Source organism: Hemitrygon akajei, chromosome 14 (assembly GCF_048418815.1).
Source record: "Hemitrygon akajei chromosome 14, sHemAka1.3, whole genome shotgun sequence".
Taxonomy (NCBI): domain Eukaryota; kingdom Metazoa; phylum Chordata; class Chondrichthyes; order Myliobatiformes; family Dasyatidae; genus Hemitrygon; species Hemitrygon akajei.
In genome coordinates, this window is record NC_133137.1 from 99,425,639 (window position 1) to 99,450,889 (window position 25,251).

Genomic DNA, 25,251 nt, shown 5'->3' on the forward strand with positions numbered 1-25,251 from the left:
CCGCAGCCGCTTTCGTTAAAGCCAAGGAAGCCTTGGCAGATGCCGCGATGCTGGTGCACCCCAGAACGGACGTTCCGACCACCCTCACAGTGGACGCATCCGACACAGCAGTCGGTGGGGTGCTGGAGCAGCTCATTGAGGGGCACTGGTAACCCCTGGCGTTCTTCAGCAAGCACCTACGACCACCCGAACTCAAGTACAGTGATTTCGACCAGGAGCTGTTGGCACTGTATCTGGCAATCCAGCATTTCAGGTACTTCTTAGAAGGCAGGCCACTCGCCGCGTTCACGGACCACAAACCGTTGACCTTCGCGTTCACGAAGGTGTCCGATCCCTGGTCAGCTCGCCAGCAGTGACATCTGTCCTATATCTCCGAGTACATGATGGACATCCAGCGTGTCTCGGGAAAGGACAACGTCGTGGCAGCCGCACTCTCCAGACCAGCTGTCCAGGCCCTGTCCCTGGGGGTGGACTATGCAGCACTGGCGGAGGCACAGCAGGCAGATGACGAGATGCCCAGCTACAGGACCGCAGTCTCGGGTTTGCAGCTGCAGGACTTTCTCGTAGGCCCAGGTGAGAAGACCCTCCTGTGTGACATGGCTACCGGCCAACCTCACCCCATCGTCCCGGCATCCTGGAGGCGGCGAGTTTTCGACTCCATACACGGTTTGGCGCACCCATCTATCAGGACAACCATCCGGCTGGTCTCCAGCAAGTTCGCGTGGCACGGACTTCGCAAGCAGGTCAGTGAATGGGCCAGAATGTGCGCGCAGTGCCAAACAGCCAAGGTGCAGCGGCACACTAAAGCCCCGCCGCAGCAGTTCGAACCCACCCACCGGAGGTTCGACTACATTCATGTGGATATCGTGGGCCCCTTACCAGTGTACCGAGGAGCGCGGTACCTCCTAACTATGGTAGACCGGTTCACGAGGTGGCCAGAGGCGGTCCCGCTCACCGACACATCTGCCGATTCCTGCGCCCGAGCACTGATCGCAACCTGGGTAGCACGCTTCGGGGTACCGGCCCACATTACCTCCGACAGAGGCGCCCAGTTCACCTCCAGCCTGTGGTCGGCTGTGGCCAGCCTGTTGGGAACGCAGCTACACTACACAACTGCCCACCACCCACAGTCGAATGGACTAGTGGAATGCTTCCACCGTCACTTGAAGTCGGCTCTCATGGCCCGCCTGAGAGGACCTAACTGGGTGGATGAGCTTCCCTGGGTCCTGCTTGGAATTTGCCCAGCGCCCAAAGAGGATCTGCACGCCTCATCAGCTGAGTTGGTGTACGGCGCGACCCTGGCTGTCCCAGGAGAGTTCATACCAGCCCCAAAGGGGCAAGAGGAAGAACCCACAGCTGTCCTGGACAGGCTATGTGAAAGGCTCGGCAACCTGGCCCCCGTACCAACTTCACAGCTCGGACGGACCCTGACCCATGTACCCAAAGACCTGCAGAACTGTAAGTTTGTGTTTGTATGAAGGGGCGGACACCGGGCACTGCTACAGCGGCCGTATGAGGGGGCCTTCAAGGTGATCAGCAACAACGGGTCCACGTACGTTCTGGACATTGGGGGGGAAAGAGGAGGTTTTCACGGTGGACCGACTCAAACCAGCCCATGTGGACTTGGCGCAGCCGGTTGAGGTTCAGGCACTGCGGTGCAGAGGCAGACCTCCCAAACAGAGGCTGATCCAGACTGTGGACATGGGGGGGTGTATCGCCGGTTCTGGGGGTGGGGGTTATGTGGCGACCCACTTTCTGCACAGGCGAACCGGCTCACAAATAGCCAGCGCGCGTGGAGAGACTTTGGTAATGCACCTCTTATGTCATTTCCACCCGGAGAGGGCGGGCGCTAGGGATTAAATGCCAGCGCCGTGAAGTTTTGAATAAACCAGTCTCGAAACGACTTACCGACTGCGTGTCGTTATTTCAGTGCTGTGTGTAGCACATTGCTACAACTTACTGTTTTTGGGTGAAGAAAGTTCTCCTCCTTTCAGTCCTGGATGCCCACTCTTATTTTGAGACTGTGCCTCCTAGTGCTGGACACATGGGTCAGGGAAATATTATACCTTCACAAAGTGTAATCAGAGAGCAAACCTTGGTGTGAGTTAAACTGCTGCAGTGTACCATACTACAGCATCGGGCAAATTTCTCTTTCCTTCATCACATTGTGTTAGAATAGATTAAACACCTACAATATTTAGAATTGGAAATTCGGTCAAGTGCACAAAACAAATAAAAATCAGGTTTGCATTAAGTCTGCTGGTAATGAAGTAATAGGGTAGTTTAGTGCTGTCAGGTTGTAGGGTTCACACATTGCTTTCCACTGGACCAGCTACACAGCAAATGAAGGAAGATTGGACGGCAGTGAATGTGAGAGATAAAAAAACTGACTCGACATTCCATGCATGGAAATTCATAAGAGTGAATTGCCTTGGTTCTGTAAGGCTCATGTGCTGATTCCTTTCTGTAAATGAATATGTCAGCAGAGTGGTTAAGTTCTCAGAATACTGGAGCCTGGACCATTGGATGAATGGCATGAATTTGAAGCAACTGGGAATTTTAAATTTAAGTAATTCCTTGAAAGTGGCATCACAGGTAGGGATGGTCATAAAGAGAGCTTTTGGGATGTTGGTCTTCATAAATCAGAGTATTGAGTACAGTAATTAGGATGCTGTTTTGAAGTTGTATCAGATGTTGGTGAGGCCTAATTTAGAACATTGTGTGCAGTTTTGTTCACCTACCCACAGGAAAGATATCAGTAAGATTGAAAAGTGCAGAGAAAATTCACAAGGATGTTGCCAGGACTTGAGGACCTGAGTCAAAGGGAAAGGTTGAATAGGTTAGGACTTTATTTCCTTGAGTGTAGAAGATTGAGGGGAGATTTGATAGAGGTACAGGAATGTGAAATTATGAGGATTATAGATAGGGTTAATGCAAGCAGGCTTTTACCACTAAGGTTGGGTGACCCTAGAATTAGGGGTCGTGGGTTAAGGATGAAAGGTGAAATATTTAAAGGGAATTTGAGGGGGAACTTCTTTACTCAGAGGGTGGTGCAATTGTGGAATGATCTGCCAGTGGAAGTGGTGGATGTGGTTCAATTGCAACATGTAAGAGAGGTTTGGATAAGTATATGGAATGGAGGGTTTTAGTCCAGGTGTGGGCGATGTGACTAGGCCGAATGGGCTAGAGTAGATGAGATGGGCTGAAAGGCCTGCTTCTGTGTTGTCACACTCTATGACCCAGTGAGACTAAGTTGTTAAGTAAATCTAGAGTAAATATTCACATCAGTGATAGTAATTATGAAATCATTGATTTATAGTATCTAGTAAGTCTATTCCCAGGGTAGATTTGTTGAATACAAGAGGATATGCATTCAAGATGGGGGGTGGGGGGTGACGGGGAAATTTAATGGATTTGTGCGGGGGGGGGGGGGGGGAGGTTTCTTAGAGAAAACTTGCTTTCACCCTACAATTTTCTCATAGGGTGGTAGATGCCTAAAATAGGCTGTCAGGGTGGTGATGGAAGCAAATGTGATAGTGACATTGAAGAATCATTCCGACTGACATATATATGCAAGAAATGGAGGGGATGTAGATCATGTGCAGGCAGAAGAGATTTAGATTAATTTGACAACACAGATTTAAAAGAACCTTTTCCTGTGCTAGGTTCGATGTAATGATTTTCAAGGACAGAGTTCTGCCATTTTAACCCAGACCACTCTATGTGAGACTCCAGTCCTACCCAGGGGTTGATTCTTAACTAATTTCCCAGTTTTGATTATTAGGAGTAGATAAAGAAAGTCAGCGAAATCTATATTCATGAATGAATACATTATTGAAAAGACTAATTCCATGATCTTGATGTTCCAAATGTTCCACCAGCAGAGATCAGAATCAGGCTTAATAAATTTGTTAAATTATATATATATAACAGTTAAACAGTAGTGAGGTGGTGTTCATGGGTTCAATGTCTATTCTGAAATTGGAAGAAGCTGTTACTGAATCACTGAGTATGTACCAGCAATAAGAAGAGGGCATGTCCCGGGTGATGGGCACCAATGGATGCTGCCTTTTTGAGGAACGGCTCCTTGAAGATGTCCTGAATACTATGGAGGCTAGTGTCCATGATGGAGCTGACTACTTTAACAAGATTCTAAGATCATTGGAATGGTAAGGGCAATGTTAGAAAATCAAAGATAGTTTTATTGAATGGGAGCAAAGGTTTATGTGATTTCCTTCTTTTGCACGCCAAATTGCCACTCCCTGTATTTTTTTTTTTGTTTTTCACTTCATTCTCTGTAAATGCCAGAAACCGTTGTGCAGGAAGATCCCAGGAGATCAACAGTTTCGAAGATACTCAAACCACCCCGTCTGGCACCAACAATCATTGCATGGTCAAAGTCACTTAGATCGCATTTCTTCCCTATTCTGATGCTTTGCCTAAACAAGAACTGAACCTCTTGACCATGTCTGCATGCTTTCATACATTGAGTTGCTGCCGCATGAGTAGCTAACTAGATATTTGCATTACGAGATGGTGTACAGGTGTATCTAATAAAGTGGCCACTGAGTGAACATCACCATATACTACCGTGTAACTCATTTTCTTGCAGGCATTTACAGGAAAATAAAGAAATACATTTGTATTTATGAAGAAACTATACACAAATAAAGACTAACAATCAATATGCAAAAGAAGACAAATCATGCAAATAATAAAATATATTGTTGAGTCCTTGAATGTGAGTCCATAGGTTGTAGAATCAGTCAGTGTAGAGGTGAGTGAAGTAATCCATACTGATGGAGCCTGATGGTTGTAGGGTAATAATTGTTCCTGAATCTGCTGGTATAGGACCTAAGGCTCCTCTACCTCCTATCCAATGGTAGGGAATGGTGGGGTTCTTGACGATGATGATGGTGGTGGGGGGAGGGGGATACACAAAATAAGGACCATTGGTAGCAAATCATGCCCTCTGCTTAAAGGAATCAAAGAGAAATCACAGTTGAATTGATATTAGTGCTGTAGAAATGCTAAGGTCAGCAGATCATAGACACCAGTTTCCTAAAGGAGGACATTAACATTGCTTGTCTCTGTCCTCCTGAGGGTCATAGATAGGGCTAATGCTCACAGTTAGGAATCAAGAACTAGAGAGGGGAGAGATTTAATAGGATCCTCAGGGGCAACCTTTTCACCTGGAGGGTGGTCAGTATGTGAAATAGCTACCAGAGGAAATAGCTGAGGCAGATACATTAACAACATTTATAAGGCATTTGGGCAGGTACATGGATAGGAAAAGTTTAGAAGGATATGGGCCAGATCCAGGTTAATGGGACTACCTTAACTTGGTCTCCATACTTTATGACTCTTCATAGCTAATCTCTCTGGATCAAGTTTGACTCTCTTTACTTCAGTCTTATGGTTATGAAATGACAGATGAGATGGATCTGTAGATTCTTCCTCACGTGGGACAAGAGTTTGCTGATGGGTAGATGGGCAGTTTGTGAGACGGTGTGCTCCTTCTACTTTCACGAGGCTTCTGTGTGATCCCATTGATGCCCTCAATACCATGCTGAAGGCTTTCCCAGAGCTCATGGCCCAGAGTTTCTCAGGAGTCAGTGAACTCCTGCAATTATTCTAGGAGGCATTAAGTAAACTCTTGAATCTTCTCCTCTGTTTGCCTGCTGATTTCTTTCTACAAGAAAGGTCAGAAAGGATGCTGTTGGCTTGCTTCTGTTATTTCAATTATGTGTCTTTTTATCTCTCTCTTTCTCTGCGCTGTGTTTTTTGCTCTTTTGTTTCATTAGGTTATTCAATTTTCCTGCTTTGTGGCTGCCTATAAGCAGACAAATTTCAAGGTGTATAATTTCTGCATTCTTTGATAATAAATGTGCTTTGAATCTTTGACCAGAGTAACACACAATCTGCTGGAGGGGTTCAATAGATTGAGCAGCACCAATCTTATGCCCAGAACTGGTGCAGGGTTTTATCTGAAAATGGTGACAATTCCTCCCCTCCACAGATGCTGCTTGACCTGCTGAGCTCCCCCCGCAGATTATTTGTCACACCAGATTCCAACATCTGCAGTCTCTTGTCTCTGCTCTCAGAACAGTGTTTCAGGGATTTGGTGTTGGGCATGAGAGTGATTCCTTACTCATTTTCACAGTTCTTTTCCCAGCCATACCTATACTTCTCACATATACTTCACGATCTATGTCAGTAATAATAATCCTGATTCTGAACAGTGACCACTTGCTGGTAAGTTGTGGGCAAACTGTGGCCAGCTTTGCACTTCAGGCCAAATGCAAGGACTGTGACTCATTTAACAAATCCCCTGAAAGAGTTGGTAGCAGTAATTGCAATATATATATTACAGACCGTGTGTCATAATCTGCTTCTAAATTCAATGCCACCGAAGTCAGTACATCATCCATTCAGTGAAAGTAATCAGCAAATATTTTAGCCTCATTGATTGACTATTTATTCAGGGAGGCAGAAACACTGTAAAAGTTTCAATAAAGTTTCCTCCCATTTGCACTAAGAGTTGTGGGCATGCTATGTTGATGCTGGAAGCACGGTGATACTTGCTGTCTGCCCCGAGAACAATCCTCAGACTGTGTTGGATGTTGATGTAAAATTTCACATTTCATTATATGTTTTACTAGGACAATACAGAAAATGGGAAATTATAACTGCCACTGAGGACTGAAAATTCTGGGAATCTTTTCTATTGGCTGAGTGACAACTGAATTAGACATCATAACGTAAACATGGGTTTGGAGTACAGACATAGGGAAGGTGCTTGTAGAAGCAAAATACTTGCTCAAGATACTGTCGTCAAATATAAAATATCTGTTGGAAAATACTGATGGGAATTCCAGTGAAAAGTTTCATCCAGTAACTGTGGAATTGAGATCCTGTCACCACATTGGGGTGAATGCCACTGGTGCACTTAACGGGGAGCATGATGCACCATCAATAACTCTCTGAGACGTGAGGTGAGATATCGGCTTTTATTGACTGGAAGAAAGAACAAGCAGCAATTAACCACCATACTACATCCTGGAGACTGAGGGCCGGGCTCAGGCCTCAATCGCCTTTATACCGGGGTCTGTGGGAGGAGCCATGGTCAGTGGGAGGGGCCACAGGAGCAGTCAGCCGGGGGGGGGGGGGGGGTGTGTCCAGACAGGTGCATGTAGTTCACCACAGAGCATGAAATGAACCGGAAGAGAGAGAGGGATAGAGAAAAATGCTTGACAGAGTGAGATGAAAGGGGAGGGGCGAGGACACTTTGGGCCAATTAGCAGTTGATTTCTTCTTCTTTACTTGCATCAGCATTGTTTTCATTTTGACAGGTATCCCAGAACAACTAGAGAATGGGGCCGTGAGGTCACAGTGCTGACCACTGTGAAAAAAAATCCTATCCTAAATCCATTTTTATTCCCCCTGCAATCTTATCAACTCCCCCCAGACTCTACCTCTCACCTGCATGTTAGAGCCAATTTACAATGGCCAATTAACCTCGCAACCTTTATGCCTTTGGTATGTGAAAGGAAACAAAAGCAGACAAGGAAAACCCGGACTGTCACAGGGAGAACCGTGCAAGCACTACATGCCTGCCCAAGCTCTCTGTGACCTCGCGACCCCATTCTCTAGTTGATCTGGGATACCTGTCAAAATGCCAACAATGCTAATGCAAATAAAGAGGAAGTTTTTCATTGAAACCAGAACTCACCATAAGCTTGACTTGAATTGACGGCATCAGTAAAAATATTTATTTACTTATTTAGAGACACAACACGGAATAGGCCCTTCTGAGGCTTTGAGCTGCAATGTCCAGCAACCCCGATTTCACCCCAACTTAATCACGGGACAACTTACCATGACCAATTAACCTATTAACCAGGACTGTGGGAAGAAAGCAGAGGACGTGGAGAAAACCCACGCATTCCACAGGGAGGGTGTACAGACTCCTTACAGAGCTCTACTGTGACACTGGTGCTCCGAGCTGTAGAAGGGTTGTGCTGACTGCTACGCCACAGTGGCATATAGCGTTCTAATTGTTAACACTGATGAAACCTCGGTCTCGTAACCCACTAGTACCGATGAAGGATCACGACGGGCAACAGCAATATGAGGACAGATTTCAAGGTGGACACACGCCAGTGCACAATCCCATATTGCATGACTAATGGCACCTCGAACCCCGTGCGCTGGTGTGGAAAATAGCACATTCACCGTCTCAAAATTAGCAAGAGGTAATTAGCCAGCAGGAAAGACATTGTAAGGTCTTTAGAGGGTGTATGGGTGCAGCTGGTGCTGGCTGTCTTAGACAAAGCAAAGCTGAAATGGATGCTTCAAACAGGGGGTAAGCTGCATATACAAATGGTCTAATACAGATGTGGGACTGGACTCATTTTTCCCCCTCAAAATGGCTGGCAACGCACTTCTTTCCTGCTTTGTCTAAAGCATTCTTGTCCTCCCGGAACAGGACAACAATGTAAGAACAGCAGAAAAACACGCTCCGATTCTCCCTCCCGCCCACATTCCTTTATCCCCAGGAAATTTTTCCAACCTCCAACCTCCAGTGGACACTGACTCAGGCCTGCAGATACTAGGCTTCAAACTCCCTAATGGACTTGCAGAGATTTGCAGGATTGGCTCAGGCCAACGGGTCTCGACTTCCAGACTTCTGATTCACCCTTCGGCCTCGATCCACGGCATAGACCCCAGGACATGGTAATCACCAAACATTAAGCATCAAGCTCTAGACTTGCTGATGATAGGACTCAGAACACTTGACTTCAAACTCCATTCTCACTGATTCAAAACCCAGAGAGTCATCGGAACTTGTTTCTCCTGCCTGATATTTCACTGACCAGGGATGGGTGGAGGCACCTGTCCACTCTCTGTCAGTCCGATGCCCAACATCTGACCGGAGATGTCCCATATTTGTATTGCTGGTAACAGACTAGGAGTGGAGACCTAGACCCCCGCCTGACCTCCAATTCCCCCACATCCATGTTCCTAAACCTTAAACTGACCTCTCTGTCCTTAAAACCAGCCTTATTAACCTAAAAAGCAATTAACAATTCCACAATTAAAAAACAACTAAAGCTGAGCTGTGATTCAATAGAGGTTGCAGCTCAGCACCTGTTTGGAACTCATTATGCCCCCTCATCATCTCTGAGTGGGTGGCACAGTAGTGTAGTGGTTAGGACAATGCTTTGCAGTACAGGGTTAAATTCCCACTGCTCCCTGTAAGGAGTGTGCACGTTCTTCCCGTGACCACGTGGGTTTCCTCCAGGTGCTCCGGTTTCTTCCCACAGTCCAAAGATGTGCTGAAAGGTAGGTTAATTGGTCGTTGTAAATTGTCCTGTGATCAGGCTAGGAAATCGGGGATTGCTGGGCAGCACGATTTGAAGGGCCAGAAGGGCTGTATCTCAATGAATGAATGAATGAATAAAAGAATCAGTAAATAATTAATTCAAACAGCCAGGCTGACCCTTCTCAGCACTGGGACAGTAACTTCATATTCAAGTTTAATTAACATTCAGCCATATATGAATACCCATGCATACAGCCAAATGAAGCAGCATTTTCTTCAGGTGCAAAACAGAATCAGAAACTAGTAGGGCTGCATGGTAGCATAGTGGTTAGCACACCGCTATATAGTACCAGCAACCCGGGTTCAATTCCTGCTGCTGCCTGTAAGGAGTCTGTACGTTCTCCCCATGACCACATGGGTTTCTTCCGGGTGCTCTGGTTTCCTCCCACCATCCAAAGAGGTACTGAAAGATAGGTTAATTGGTCATTGTAAATTGCCCTGTGATTAGGCTAGTATTAAATTGGGGGATTGCTGGCTCAAAGGGCCGGAAGGGCCTACTCTGCAGTGTATTTCAATAAATAAAATTGATGTTAGAACTTCCTGACGAATAGCAGTATATGATTACGTTCACCAAACCTACCGCAGCAGTTCAAGGTAATAGTTCAGCACCAGCTTTTCAAAGACAATTATATATAAGCAATGAAATCTGCCTGGCTAGTGATAACTGATTCCCACAAAAAAGCGGAAAGATAACTTTGATGCCTAGTGTGACGAATAATTTTTAGATACAATAGATACACATTGATAGGGAGAGAGAGAATGAGGTAAAGAAAAATGATTCAGAAACATTCCTCATTTTCAATGCAGTGGAAGAATAGCAAGCACTGTGTAACTGTTATTAAATTCCACAACCTTTCCAACTGAAATGTCACTGTTGTCTGCCAATTGTTTTTCTTCCTGTTCCAAATACTGTGCAGTAGATTATACAGAAATTAAATCTCTGGGGATACTTACAACGTGATACCACCTCGAAAATCTGTCAATGATTTCATTTTCTCTTCTTTTTTTCCACTCCCTGACACTCTTCGCCTCTTTGTTTTGAGCTGATTTTCAATCTTGCTTCATAAGACTTCACGACTTGCCTCAGCCACTGCCTCTGTTTTTTTTTCTGGCTTGTCAAATTTGCTTTTATTCCAAATTCCTTGAGGTGATACAATCACGAGTCTAAGGTTAGTTCTGCTGATGCCAAGCGCCAGTGTCCTTGTTGAAACTTTAAAGTCTACTAAAGATCACTCACAAGTAGTGTCATATGGATACGCAGGGATCGTTTAACTCACTACCTCAACCAAGAGAATGGCACATAATGGAGACTGCAACCAGGAACTGTCAGTGGAAGAGTAATGGTCACATTTAGCAAACTGAGCATGTGACTTACTTACTTACTGCCCATAACACCGCTGGTATCTAGGGCAGCAATGAAGATCCTCCATCTCTGATGGTGTTCAGGGTTTCCTTCATTGTGTCAGTAGCCTCCTCTCAGTTTTCACTACTGTCAGTCATGCAAATCCCAGGTGGAGACTCAGAAATACCGTCACACACAGATGTAGAATGATTCTTCAGTGATGTTTCTGTAACAATTATGTTTTTCCTCATCAGCGTTGTTAGCCTTGAGCTGGAACACCAGTGGACCACTCTTAGTCTGGCCTTTACCCTTTGACTGACTTGGCATGGGTGGCCCTACTAAGCCAAAGCGTAAAGCCCTGACTCCAGCCAACATAACTCTCTGGATCATTGAGGCATGCAAGCCTCCAAACCCAATGACAAGATTGTGGTCCTCTTGGAGGTAGCCCTGTGAATTAGAACATTATTTGTTGTTTAGACCATAAGACTGTAAGACATAGGACCAGAATTAGGCCATTCAGCACATCGAGTCTTCTCCCCCATTTCATCATGGCTGATTTATTATCTCTCTCAACCTCATTCTCCTGCATTCCCCCATAACCTTTGACACCATTACTAATCAAGAACCTATCAAACTCTGCTTTAAATATACCCAATGACATAGCTTCTGCAGCTGTCTATGGCAATGAAATTCACAGATTCATCACCCTCTTGCTAAAGAAATTCATTGCCGTCTCCAGGTTAAAGGGTCATCCTTCTATTCTGAGATTGTGTCCTCGATAAGGAACTGTCCTCACCGTAGACAAAAACATCCTTTCCACATCCACTCTATCTAGGGTCTTCACTAATGTTGGATCTCTGTTTAATTTATGATCCTTAGGGTTCTTCTGGGAGTCAAAAATAGCAAACAGTCTTAATTCTAAGATTTCAGTTTATTTCAGAGTAAAAACAAACATACAAATATTAAGCAAACTACGTGAAGAGCTAAGAAATGAGTCTTTGGGATGTGCAAGGGAACTGGAGAGCTTGCAAGTTGCATATCAGCAGCTGAGATCAGGATTAAACTCAAGAGTTGTAAGCTTAGTGCTTTGCTGATTACACCATCCTTCCTTCCCACCTACCCTCTTTAATTTGTGGGATTTTCTGAACCAGTAGAACAAGAATGGAAAAAATTCCCATAAAAAAACTGGGGTTCAGTCCCCATTGCTGCTGATTTTGCTCCTGGAAATGAATTGGTTGCTATTAGAACTGTAGGTGGGTAGGTTTAATTTATATTGGGATTTTTAAACAGTTTATTTCTTATTTACATCAGAGAAAGGTGGTTAGAGACACTTTTGAGTTGATATATGGACTCACTTTCAAGGATTCTGCAACTCATGTTCTCAGTATTTATTATTATTGTTTGTTTTTTAATATTTGTACAGTTTGTCTTCTTTTGCACATTGATTACTTGTCAGACTTAGTGTGTAGCTTTTCATTGATTCCACTTCATTTCTTTGTTCTTCTATGAACATCCACACGAAAATGACTCTCAGGGTTATATATGGTAACATATACACACTTTGATAATAAATTTACTTTGGACTTTGATCTGTTACAACCCAGCCACTGTAATGACTGCGTCAGTACAGTGTGTGTGTGTGTGTGGGGGGGGGGGGGGGGTCGGTTCCTGTGTATAAAAACCTACATATCAGGGTCTTTTCTGAATTCCTGTTACAATGTAACTTCTTGAGTCAGTAGGGAAGGTAGCACCTTGCGTAATGGTTTACACAACGCTTCACAATGCCAGTGAGCAGTGATTGGTGTTCAATTACTGCCACTCTCTGTAAGGAGTTTGTACATTCTCCCATGATCACGTGGGTTTTAGCCAGATAGTCCAGTTTGCTCCACATTCCAGCGACGTATGGGTTAGAGTTAGTAAGTTGTGGATGTGCAACCTTGGCACCAAAAGTATGTGGACACTAGGGGGCTGCTCTTCAGTTCATCCTTGGAGTGTGTTGGTCGTTGACAAAATAGATGCATTTCACTAGGTATTAATGTTTCGATGTTCATACATGTGACAAAACTAATCTTTAATCTTTAAAACTCTATTTCAGCTTAGTAGTGCACACATGTTTTCTGTCCTCCATATTGGGACTTTGCATGACAATTCTGAGATATGAGCCTAGGAAGTGAGCTTACCCATCTGTCTGTTAAGTTTCACTGTCACAAGCAATAGTAAAGAGCGATTTTTGGGTGAAGACCTTCCAGGAGGGCAAGTTTACCTCAGGAAGTGCTATCTTATCTTTCCTGAAGGATTCACCAGCTCATACACAGAATAAGCAATGCAGATGTGAACTGTTATTACTAACTCTATTTCACAGCTTTACGACAAAGAATAGGCACTTTAATACTGCGACAAAATGTGCCTCAGTTAAACAGAGAAGAAAAATCCACTGACACCATTAAGTTTTGCAATTTTGGATTATGATTTACGTTGCATTTATATTAGAGTGAATGCATTTCTACAGCAGAAATACTTCTAGGAGATATTCAGAGTTTAGCGGGGATTGGTGTGATAAATAAGCTTGCCCAAACTTATTGCCCAAGCCATAAGAAATAGTGATACATGACGTTGAAAATTTAATTTTCCAAATCTAACAAATCAAAGTCTAGAAATTTTTCAAAATGTGTTTCCACACATTACAATGATGTGAGGGTCTCATCTCAGTTTTTGACAAGGTCAAAGGAGTCAGAAACCAACAGGTAGATTGGGACCAGCAAATCAGGGCCTTGCGTGTGAACCACGTGAAAACCCAGCACTGGGCCTCTCCGTAAGATCATAAGATATAGGAGCAGAATTAGGCTATTTGGCCCAGTGAGTCTGCTCCGCCATTTCATTTTCCATCTTAGTCCCAGTCTCTTGCCTTCTCCCCATATCCCTTCATGCCCTGACTAATCAAAAATCTATCCACCTCTGCCTTAAATATACCAAATGACTTTGGCCTTCACAGACACCTGCGGCGACAGATTGAATAGACTTACCACTCTTTGGCTAAAGAAATTCCTCTTCCATCTCTATTCTAAAAAGATGCTTCTCTATTTTGAGGCTGTGTCTGCTGGCCTTAGACTCCCCCTCACCATAGGAAACATCCTCTCTACATCCACTATCAAGGCCTTTCGACATTTGATTGGTTTCCCCTCATTCCCCACTCATTCTTCTGAATTCCAGTGAGTAGAGGCCCAGAGCCATCAAATGCTCCTCATATCCTTTCATCCCAGATTCACTTCTGGAAACCTCCTCTGAACTCTCTCCAAAGTCAGCACATCCTTTCTTAGATAAGGGGCTGAAAACTACTCACAATACTCCAAGTGCCTTATGAAGCCTCAGCATTATACCCTTGCTTTTATGTTGTAGTCCTCTCAAAATGAATGCTAAAATTATTTGCCTTCCTCACCACTGATTCAACCTGTAAATTAACCTGTTTGTCCTGGACACACACAAGTCCTGCGGTGATAGTCTTTTCTGCTGTCCTGACAGGTCACTGCAGTTTTTGTATATCATGCAAGGATGCTAAACCAAATCAAATGGAACTACAAGGAATAATATGGGTACAACACACTCCATAAATGTTATGGCTCAGGGAATAATGAGGAACAGAGAGCTCGGTGGATGTGTAAATCTGCGAATCTCAGAAGATGGCAGTACAGGTAGATGAGGTGGTGAAGAAGCCATACTTCCCTGTTTTAGCCAAGAAATAAAATAAAAGAGCATGGAAATTATAGTACAACATAAAACAATGATTAAGTTACAGCTGGAGTCATCTGCAGAGTTCTGATTGCCACACTGTGGGACAGATGTGATTGCTCTGCAGATGATGAAGAAGACATTCAATAGGATATTGCCTTGGATCAAGGGTTCCAATTACCTTCAGTTTGTTTCTCTGCTATTGCTCACTACCAATCCCCCTGTCTCTGTGTTACTCTCCCTCCTCCTAGTTATCTCTCTCTCTCTTTCTCTGTCCCTCTGTCTGTTTCTCTCTTTCTCTCTCTCTCTCTCTCAACAGGGTATCTAATGAAAACTTCTCATAAAGCACAACAGCGAAGACTGCAGTTGTAACTGACTTATTTTTATGGTGATGTTCGCTCATAATGGCTTATGTTGAATATTCCAGGGAAGAGGAATACACCGATTCTGAGCAAATCTGCTGAATTCCTTCAACATTTCAATGAAAAATCCACACAGAAAAGCCATTGAGAATTGATCTATTCATTGCAGCAGGACCAAGAGAGATAAACTGTGTAACTATTTCAGCAGTGGTATTAAAACATCACCAGGCTCTCATCATCAGTCAAGTGCTGTGAAATTGTATCATTGAATTACAATGAGTTATGTATCAAAATAGGGTTTTATGTTAACCCCTTGGTCAACAACTAAGGAAGTAAGACAAGTACACTCAGTGGCCACATTATTAGGTACACTGCTGTCCTATACATCAATGCAAATATCTAATCAGCCAATCATGTGGCAACAACTCAATGCATTAAAGCATGCAGACATGGTCAAGAGGTTCAGTTGTTGTTCAGACCAAACATCAGAATGGAGAAGAAATGTGATCTAGGAGACTTTGATCAAGGAATGATTGTTGGTGCCAGACAGGGTGGTTTCAGTACCTCAGAAACAGCTGGGATTTTCACGCACAGTAGTCTCTAGAGTTTACAGAAGATGCTGAAAAAAGCAAAAATCATCTGTGGCAGTTCTGCGGGTGAAAGTGCCTTGTTAATAAGAAAGGTCAGAGGATAATGGCCAGGCTGATTCAAGCTGACAGGAAGGTGACAGTGACTCAAATAACCACACATTCCAACAGTGGTGTGTAGAGGAGCACATCTGAAAACACATCAAACCTTAAACTGAATGGACCACGGTGATAGAAGAACATGGACATATACTGAGTGACAGGAGGTTTGTTTAATTCTTATGTTTCTTTCCGAGTTAAAATCTCAATATTCCAAAGGTAAACAATATAAATGTGTTGAGCTGTAGGTCTGCTAAGCATGAAGGTGTGATTGCTAATTGCCCAGATGGATGAGAGCAGGGTGAAACACTGTTCCAATGCCTCAACTGAAGAAGCCCTGCACTTAGACCAGGTTTCTCCTCTTCATTCTTGTAGAGAGATTTACACCGATGCTGAGACCTAATTTAAAGATTACAGAAAAGATTGGATTTCTTTGTCACACGAACATTGAAAGATACAGTGAAATGCAGAGCTTTGTGCCAATTACTAACTCAGTCCGAGGATGTGCTGGAGGCAGCTTGCAAATGTTGCCATGCTTCCATGTCTTTGTAATGTGGGAGGAAACTGGAACACATAACGGAAACCCACACTGTGACAAGGAGAATTTCTGAATCCTAACAGACAGCGGCAGGAACTGAACCCTGGCTGGTGATCTCTGATGCTGTTAAGTGTTGTACTAACCACTACACCACAACAGTATTTTCTATGCTACCACAGCACCTTCTTTCTCCACTGGTGACAGCGCCTTTACTTTCTTAGATGGTTAGGGAGGTTCAGCTTGTCATTGAACAATCTAGCAAACCCCTTGTTCTGTTGGAAGCTTCCTGGAAGCATGGTATGGTTCAGCAACCTGAATGCACTAGAAACTGCAGAGAGTAGCTGATTCTGCCCAATACAACACGGGGACATCCCTCCCCACTGTCAGCAGAATCAACACAGAATACTTCCTCAAGGAGGTAACATTCATCATCAAAGATTCCTACCATCTTGGCAGCACTATCACTGGGCAGAAGGTACAGAAGCCTGAAGTCCTACACCAATAGGTTCAAGAACATCTACTTCCTTCCAATCATTTGGTTCTTGAACCAACTAAAACCCTAAGCATGATGACAGCTTTGCACTAAAATAGAGTTCTTTTTATTCATTTTGCGGTCTTTCTTGTAAAAATTGTCTATGCTTTATGTTTAATTTCAGTTCTTCATGTGAATGCTTCTTATACAGCATAACATTATGTGTTTGTGATGCTGCTTGAAGCAAGTGTTTTATTGCAATAATGTAGATGTTTAGTTGTACATGATTGTCACAGATGATTAGGTAACTTCACTTTTAACTTCCCTCACACTGAATAGTGAACCCAATTGCAGAGAAGAGTCACACAAAATTAGAGGGAAAACATCCAACAAGGCTCTACTAGATTCTTTAACAGGCAAGATACAGGCAGGAGGTCCAAAAGACTCATCGGCATAATCAGCATAGAAAAATTACAAAACTAGCTTCAGAAACTAGAGATTCCTACAACAGCCAAGCATCACCTACAATAGATAATTGCAAGAGTGAGCAAAGAAACAAGGAACTTATATAGGGCTACAAATAAGACACAGATGAGAACAATGAACTAATAATTAGCCTAATAAGCAGATGAGCAGGAAAGGATAGGCCTTGTCATCTCTGCCTCCCTCTGCTGGCCAGTTCAAGGTGTGACAACGATAATAAACTCGACTATGACTTACTTATCCACCTTCAAGGTACTTAGCATCGTTAATTTTTCCTGACTAGTTTGATCGGTTCTTCTTGAACTCAATGGCATGGAGAATAGACAACAGGCAAACCTTCTACAAATCTCCACCATCCATGCAAGATTTGACTTATTAAGCATATAAAGCAGTGGGGCACTCAGAACAGAGTATAGGCCTTCCCCCCACAATGTAGTGCTGACCTTTTAATGTACTCCACGATCAATCTAGCCAATCCCTTCCAGGTAGCTGTTCATTTTGCTTTTATCCATGTGTCTAAGTAAGAGGCTCTAAATGCCACTAACATATCTGCCTCTCCCACCAACCCTGGCACACGCTCCACTCACTTATCATTCTCTGCGTAACAAACCTAATCATGATATCCTCCCTATATTTCCCTCCAATCACCTTAAAGTTATGCCTTTGGGTATTAGCCACTTCCACCCTGGGAAAAAGTCCCTGGCTATCCACTCTTATGTCTCTTATCATTGTCCTCTAGAGTTAAAGCACATCCCAGTGATAAGAAGTAACCTATGAAATAGTTTAAGTGGCATGACCTGGGCTGCAGAGGAACTTCCAGAAAAGTACAGAATCAACTACTCTACAATTACTGAAAATTCACTGAATAATTACACACATATATGTAGTTGATTACATAAGAGACATGGCAAAGTTAAACTACAAGAAAAGTAACAATGCTATGCAAATCACAGCAATGGCTGGAGTTTCTGGGGGCAAATCAGAAAGCGCAGGGTAGATACATCCCAAAGATGAGGAAGTACTCCAAAGGAATGAACATAATAACTATTTTGTGTCAGCTTTCACTGTGGAAGACACTAGTAATAGGCAAGAAATTAGAGAGTGTCAGGGGGCAGAAGAAGATGAAGTTGCTATTACTGAGGACAAAGTGCTTGGGAAACTAAAAGGTCTGAAGGTACATAAGTCACTTTGACCAGGTGGACTATGCCCCAGGGTTCTGAAAGAGGTAGCTGAAGAAATTGTGGGGCATTAGTAATGATCTTTTAAGAATCACTAGATTCTGGAATGTTTCTGGAGGCCTGGAACATTGCAATTGTCACTCTACACTTTAAAAAGGGAGGGAGGCAGAAGAAAGGAAATTATAGGCCAATTAGCCTTATTTCAGTTGGCAAGATGTCGGAGTCCATTATTAAGGATGAGGTTCCAGGGTATGTGGAGGCACATGATAAAGCAGGGTAAAGTTTGTAAAAACACAAAATGCTGGCAGAACTCAGCAGGCCAGACAGCATCTATGGGAGGAGGTAGTGACGATGTTTCAGGCTGAAACTCTTCATCAACCTCCTGATGAAGGGTTTTGGCCCGAAACGTTGTCACTACTTCCTCTCATAGATGCTGTCTGGCCTGCTGAGTTCTGCCAGCATTTTGTGTTTTTATTGATTTCCAGCATCTGCAGATTCACTCGTGTTGCCAGGGTACAGTTTGCATGGTTTCCTGAAGAAGAAATCTTGCCTGACTAATCTGTTGGAATTCTTTGAGGAAATAACAGGCAGGATAGACAAAGGAGAGTCAGTGGATATTGTTTACTTGAATTTTCAGAAGGCCTTTGACAAGGTGCCACACATGAGGCTGCTTCACAAGATAACAGCCCATGATATTACAAGAAGTATACTAGCATGGATAGAAGATAGGCTGATTAGCAGGAGGTAAAGAGTCAGAATAGAGGGGGCCTATTCTGGTTGGCGACCGGTGGTGTTCTGCAGAGGTCAGTGTTCGGACAATTCTTTTCATATTATATGAGAATGATTTGGATGGCGGAATTGATGGCTTTGAGGCCAAGTTTGTAGATGATACAATGACTCCTGCTTGTGCAGGCTTCCCTAAAGGTTACCTAGTTGGTGTAAGAAAGGCAAATGCAATGTTATCATGCACTTGGGGAGGACTATAATATATGAGCAAAGATGTGAGGCTGAAGCTTTATAAGGAATTGCTCAGACCATACTTGAGTAAGTAGTTTTGGGTCCCTTATCTAAAAAAAGATGTACTGCAATTGCAGACGGTCCAGAGCAGGTTCACAAGAATTATTCCAGGAATGAAAAGGAATGAGGAGCATTTGATGGCTTCCAGGAGTTTAGAAGAATGAGGGGGGGGGTAGGATCTCATTGAAACCTATCAAATTTTGAAAGACCTACACAGAGTGGATGTGGAGAGGATGTTCCTTATCGTCAGTAAATCTTGGACCAGAAGGCACAGTCTCAGAATAGAGGGATGACTATTTAGAACAGAGATGGGAAGAAATTTCATTTGCCAGAGGGGGGTGAATCTGTGGAATTCATTGCCACAAACGGCTGTGGAGGCCAAGCATTTGAGTATATTAAAAGCAGTGGTGATAGGTTCTTGGTTAGTCAGGGCATTAAAGGTTACAGGAGGAAGCAGGACAATGGGGTTCTGAGGGATAATAAATCAGCCGTGATGGAATGGTGGAGCAGACTCGATGGGCCAAATGGTCTAATGGTTTGTTGGCATTGTTAATAACCATCTCCTACAAATTAGCAGAAGACTGGGAGTGGACTGATTTGCCAATAATTGCTGGATTGGATTTGTCTGTTTTTGTGAATAGGGTCTGGGCAAATTTCCATCTTAAACAAAGAAGTTCTGCAGATGCTGGAAATCCAAAGCAACACACACAAAATGCTGGAGGAACTCGGCAGGTCAGGCAGCATCTATGGAAATGAATAAACTGTTGATGTTTCAGGCCAAAACTCTTCTTCAGGACAGGAAAGAAAGGAGGAAGACATCAGAATAAGAAGGTGTGGGGAGAGGAAGGAGGATACTTTGAAGATGATAAATGAAGCTAAGTGAGTGGGAAAGCTAAAGAGCTGGAGAAGAAGGAATCTGATAGGAGAGTAGAGTGGACCAAAGATGAAAGGGAAGGAGAAGGGGACCAAAGGGGAGGTGATCAGCTGGTGAAAGATGTAAAAGGTCAGAGTCGGGAGTGGAGAATAGAAGAAGATAAGAGGGGGAGGGAATTTGTTTTTACCAGAAGAAGAAACCAGTATTCATGCCATCAAGTTGAAGTCTACAGTAATGGAATATGAGGTTACAAACACAAGGAAAACAGCAGATGCTGAAAATCCAAGGCAAGACATACTAAATGCTGGAGGAACTCAGCAGACCGAGCAGAATCTACAGAAAAGAGTAAAGAGTCGATGTTTCGGTCTGAGACCCTTGCCCAGGTCGTGAAAAAGAGTCTTGGCCAAAACATCGACTGTTTACTTTTTTCCATAGATGCTGCCTGGCCTGCTGAGTTCCTCCAGGATTTTGCGTGTTTTACTCCGGAATATAAGGAATTGCTCTTTCGCCCTGAGGTGGCTTCATCATGGCACAAGAGGAGGCCATGAACTGAGATGTCAAAACAGGAATGAGAATTGGAATGAAGGTGTTTGGCCACTGGGCAGCCCAGGCGTTGGCGAGTTGGCAGAGGAGCTCAACGATAGCCACCTTGTCAGACTTGTTCTTGATTGGGTAGAAGTGCAACTGATTGTTGAGCACAGCTCTTCCGTGTTAAACTTGGGATGTTATCAGCTCCCGTCGCACTTGCTCTGAGATGTTTAACGGTATTACGTGCTCTTAGTCAAAGTGTCCATCATCTGTGACGGTGGGCATCTCAGAGGGAAGGGGAGATGGATCACCCACCCCTGGCTGAACATGAGTATAATTACTTCAGCTTTGCCTTTAACATTCGCACACTGACTCTCATTATTCATTGAGGACAGGATGTTCATGGACCCACTTCCTCCCATTCACTGTTTAATTGTCCACCACTACTCACAACTACTTATTCAGATTCATTTATTTATCAAATGTACATCGAAGCATACAGTGAGATGTTGTTTACATTAACGGCCAACACAACCTGACGGTGTGCTGGGGCAGCCCAGACATTCTGGTGCCAACATGGCATATCTGCGATGTTCACTGAACAGCACAGGCAGCAACAATGACAACAGAATTACAGTGACCTCAGCAAAACAAGCCCTGTTCCTCTCCCTCCCACCCACCCACCTTCCCACACACATACACAGACAGTCCGTCAAACCCAGGACAGGCAGTCTTAGGCCTCCAGCCTCCATTGGACTCATAGTCTTATTACATTGTGCTCTTGACTTCCCAGTGAGCTCACATACTCACAGATCCTGGGCTCTGGCCTTCCAATCGACCTAGTGGCTTCGACCTTTGGTATCGACCCAGGACTCACCAGTGATGATGAAAGAGGACCCTGAATAAGGGCCCTGGACTCCAAGCCTCGAACTCCGGAGATATGGCAGTCTGAAAATCGTTGATCTAACCAGCTGGCTCAGTTTACCTCTGCCTCATGCATGCTGCTTTCACCATTTAAGACATCATTTCATGCAGCATCACTAGGTGAGGTCTCCTTTTAGATAGATCTGGTCCTACTTCCAGGATGTCCTTTTGCATTGATCTGTTGACAGTAACGGTAGAGTGAGAGATATTACAGGTCATGGAGTTTATAGCTTGTGATGGTGGACACTTCTTTCCATGGCCTACAGACCCCACAAGGTTTCACTGTTTTCAATGGTTCAATTTAATATCGCAGAATGCATGCAGTATACAACCTGAAATTCTTACTCTTCACAGACATCCATGGAACAAAAGAAAGCACCAGAGAATGAATGATAGAAAACACTAGAACACCAAAGCCTCCCCTCCTCCCGCACACAGACAAGCAGCAGTAAAAGCATTAACCTCCTTTCCCCCCGCTGCCCACCAGGCAAGCAATAGCAAAACCCCCCAGGGTCCATCAAAAACCGCCGTCCATCCCAACAGTTCGACATCTCAGACAGGCTCTCTCTCACTGGTGGGGCAGAGAGAGTTATTGCTCTTGTAGCAATCGAGGACGAGACTAACAGCTCAGTTTCAACGTTAGAATCTGCAGCGCCCCTTATTTGAATTTCCTGACTTGTGGATGAGCAGGTTCTCATGAGAGAGAGAAAGAGGGAGAGAGAGAGAGAGAGAGAGAGAGAGAGAGAGAGAGAGAGAGAGAGAGAGAGAGAGAGAGAGAGAGAGAGAGAGAGAGAGAGAGAGGGGAGAGAGAGAGGGAGGGAGAGAGAGAGGGAGAGAGAGAGAGAGAGGGAGAGAGAGAGGGGGAGGGGAGAGAGAGAGGGGGAGGGGAGAGAGAGAGGGAGAGAGAGGGAGAGAGAGAGGGAGAGAGAGAGAGAGAGAGAGGGAGAGAGAGAGATCAAGTCCATTGCTTGACTGTAGACTCAAACAACATGGTGGGGTTGTTCTCAGTGTGATGAGCCAGTTCGGCAGTTGAAGAAGATAGACTATAAATGCCATTGATACCAACAGAAATTTTGACATCCTGTGAGTGAATTAGCAGGTATAAGTACAAGGTCTTCCTTTCCAGTGAAATGCTTGGTAGCTAACAGGAAGTACTACTCTTAAGGTGTTGCAACACTGAAGGTGTAGCTGCAAAAGTCGACTAGAAGCTGTCGTCAGAAACCTGTTGATGGTGCTGACAGGTGCAGTAGCCTCAGCAATTTTAATCACGGTTCACTAACGTATATTTTAGTGCAAGTGTTCATTCGAATGCAGACTATGTCATGCTTCCAAACACCTGCTTAATTCAGTGGCATAACACAATTTAGCACCTCTTACTGCATATTCATGAGCTGATTTATATGCACTCCAGACTAGATTTGCTTTCGCTTCCCATTTCTTCTTTCCCTAATGATGCGGAATCGGCAACGAGTAGCATTTATGCATCCCATGTATATCGTGCAATGAAAATCCCAAAATGCTCTGTGGTTAACCTGGGGCACTGGCTTAGAGGCAACTGTAACCCTGGTCACGGTCGATGTGACCTTTCATCACCGGGAAGGTTTTATGGGAGGGGAGGGTGGATGAGTTAAAGGGAAACACATACAAAATGCTGGAGAAACTCAGCAGGCCAGGCAGCATCTATGGAAATGAATAAACTTGATGCTTCAGTCTGAGACCTTTCTTCAGGATGGGAAATGAAAAGGGAAGACATCAGAATAAGTGATACAAGGTGGGTGGGCAAGGTAAAGGGCTGGTGAAGAAGGAATCTTATAGAAGAGGAGAGTGGACCATGGGAGCAAGGGAAGAGGAAGGGCATCGGGGGAGGTGATAGACTGGCCAGGAGAAGACGTAAGGGGTCAGAGTGGGGAATAGGAGAAAGAAGAGGGAGAGGATTTTTTTATTGGGAGGAGAGATTAATGTTCATGCCATCAGGTTGGAGGCTACCTAGATGTTGCTCCTCCAGCCTGAGAGTGGCCTTGTCATGGCAAAAGTGGAGGCCATGGACCAACATGTCAGAATATGAATTAAAATGGTTGGCCTCCAGGAAACTCCGCTTTTGGCAGATGGAGTGGAGGTGCTCGACAAAGTGGTCCCCTAATTTACGATGGTGCTCACTTACGTAGAAGAGGCCATTAGTAATCAGAAGCACTAGGTGCAATAGACGATCCCAGCAGATTCACAGGTGAAGTGTTGTCTCATCTGGGAGGACTGTTTGGGGCCCTGAATGGAGGTGAGGGAGGAGTAAGTGGCAAGTGTAGCATTTCCGTCACTTGCAGAGAAATGCGCCATGAGGGAAGTTAGGGATGGATGGAAAAGGCACAGAGGCAGAGATCCCTGACGAAAGCAGAGGGTGGGGGGGGGGGGCAGGGAGGTAAAGATGTGTTTGGTGGTAGGATCCCATTGAAGATGGTGGAAGTTGCAGTTGGATGCGGAGGGTCATAGGGTGGTAGGTAAGGATAACAGGAACTCTATCCCTGTTAAGCTGGCGGGAAAATGGGGTGAGCACAGATGTTTGGGAAATGTGGGTGAAGGTAGCATCAATGATGGTGGAAGGGAAGCCCCATTCTTTGAAGAAGGAGGACACCTCTGATTTCCTAGAAAGGGAAGCCCCATCCTGGGAACAGATGCAGTGGAGATGAAGGAACTGAGGAAAGGGAATAGAATTTTCACAGGAGAGAGTGGGAAGTTAAAGGGAATTTCCAGAGGGCAGAAGCGTGAGAGGTGAATGCTTTGCCCATAGGTTTGAAGAACAGGGTGTGGAATAGCGTAGTGGTTAGTGCAATTGCTTTACAATGCCACTGATCATTGATTGTGGTTCAATTCCTGCTGCTGTCTGTAAGGAGTTTGTACGTGTTTCCTCCAGCTGCTCCAACTTACTCCCACATTTTAAAGACATACCTATAGGGTTAGTAAACTGTGGGCATGGCAACACTTGCTGGATGCCCCCAGGACAACCTATTGAATGTTTTTTGTCATTGATGCAAGACATCGTTTTTCATTGTATGTTTCATTGTTGAAGTGACAAATAAAGATAATCATTATCTTCAATGCAATGCAAATCCCAAAGTGACCTGTGGTTAACCTGGGACATGTGGCTTTGAGGCAACTGGAACCCTGGTCATGGTTGATGTGACCTTTCATCATTGGGAAGTTCAAAAGGGAGGGGAAGGAAGGGCATTTCCAGAGAGTAGAAGCATGGAAGGTGAATGTTTTGCTTAAAGAATGGGGTGTGGAAAGAGAATTTGCACAAGTTATTGGTGTTGGAGGAGAAAAGACTGCAAAATGAGGAGACGTCAGGGGTAATTTTTTTTCTCAGAGAGTGGTGAGTGTGTGGAATGGGCTGCCGGCAACGGTGGTGGAGGTGGATACGATAGGGTCTGTTAAGAGACTTTTGGAGAGGTACATGGAGCTTAGTAAAATAGAGGGCTATGGGTAAGCCTAGTAATTACTAAGGTAGGGATATGTTCAGCACAACTTTGTGGGCTGAAGGGCCTGTATTGTGCTGCAGGTTTTCTATGTTTCTAAAATGAAGTTTAGGACTGTAGGGCTTGGAGGTATAATGGATTAAACCCAGAGACCTGGGCTGTTGATCAAATAATACCAGTTCTAATCAAAAACAAGGAAGCTGGCAGATTACATTTTAGCTCATTAATTAAATTTGGAAGAAAATGAAGCTATCAATAAAGGAAAGCAT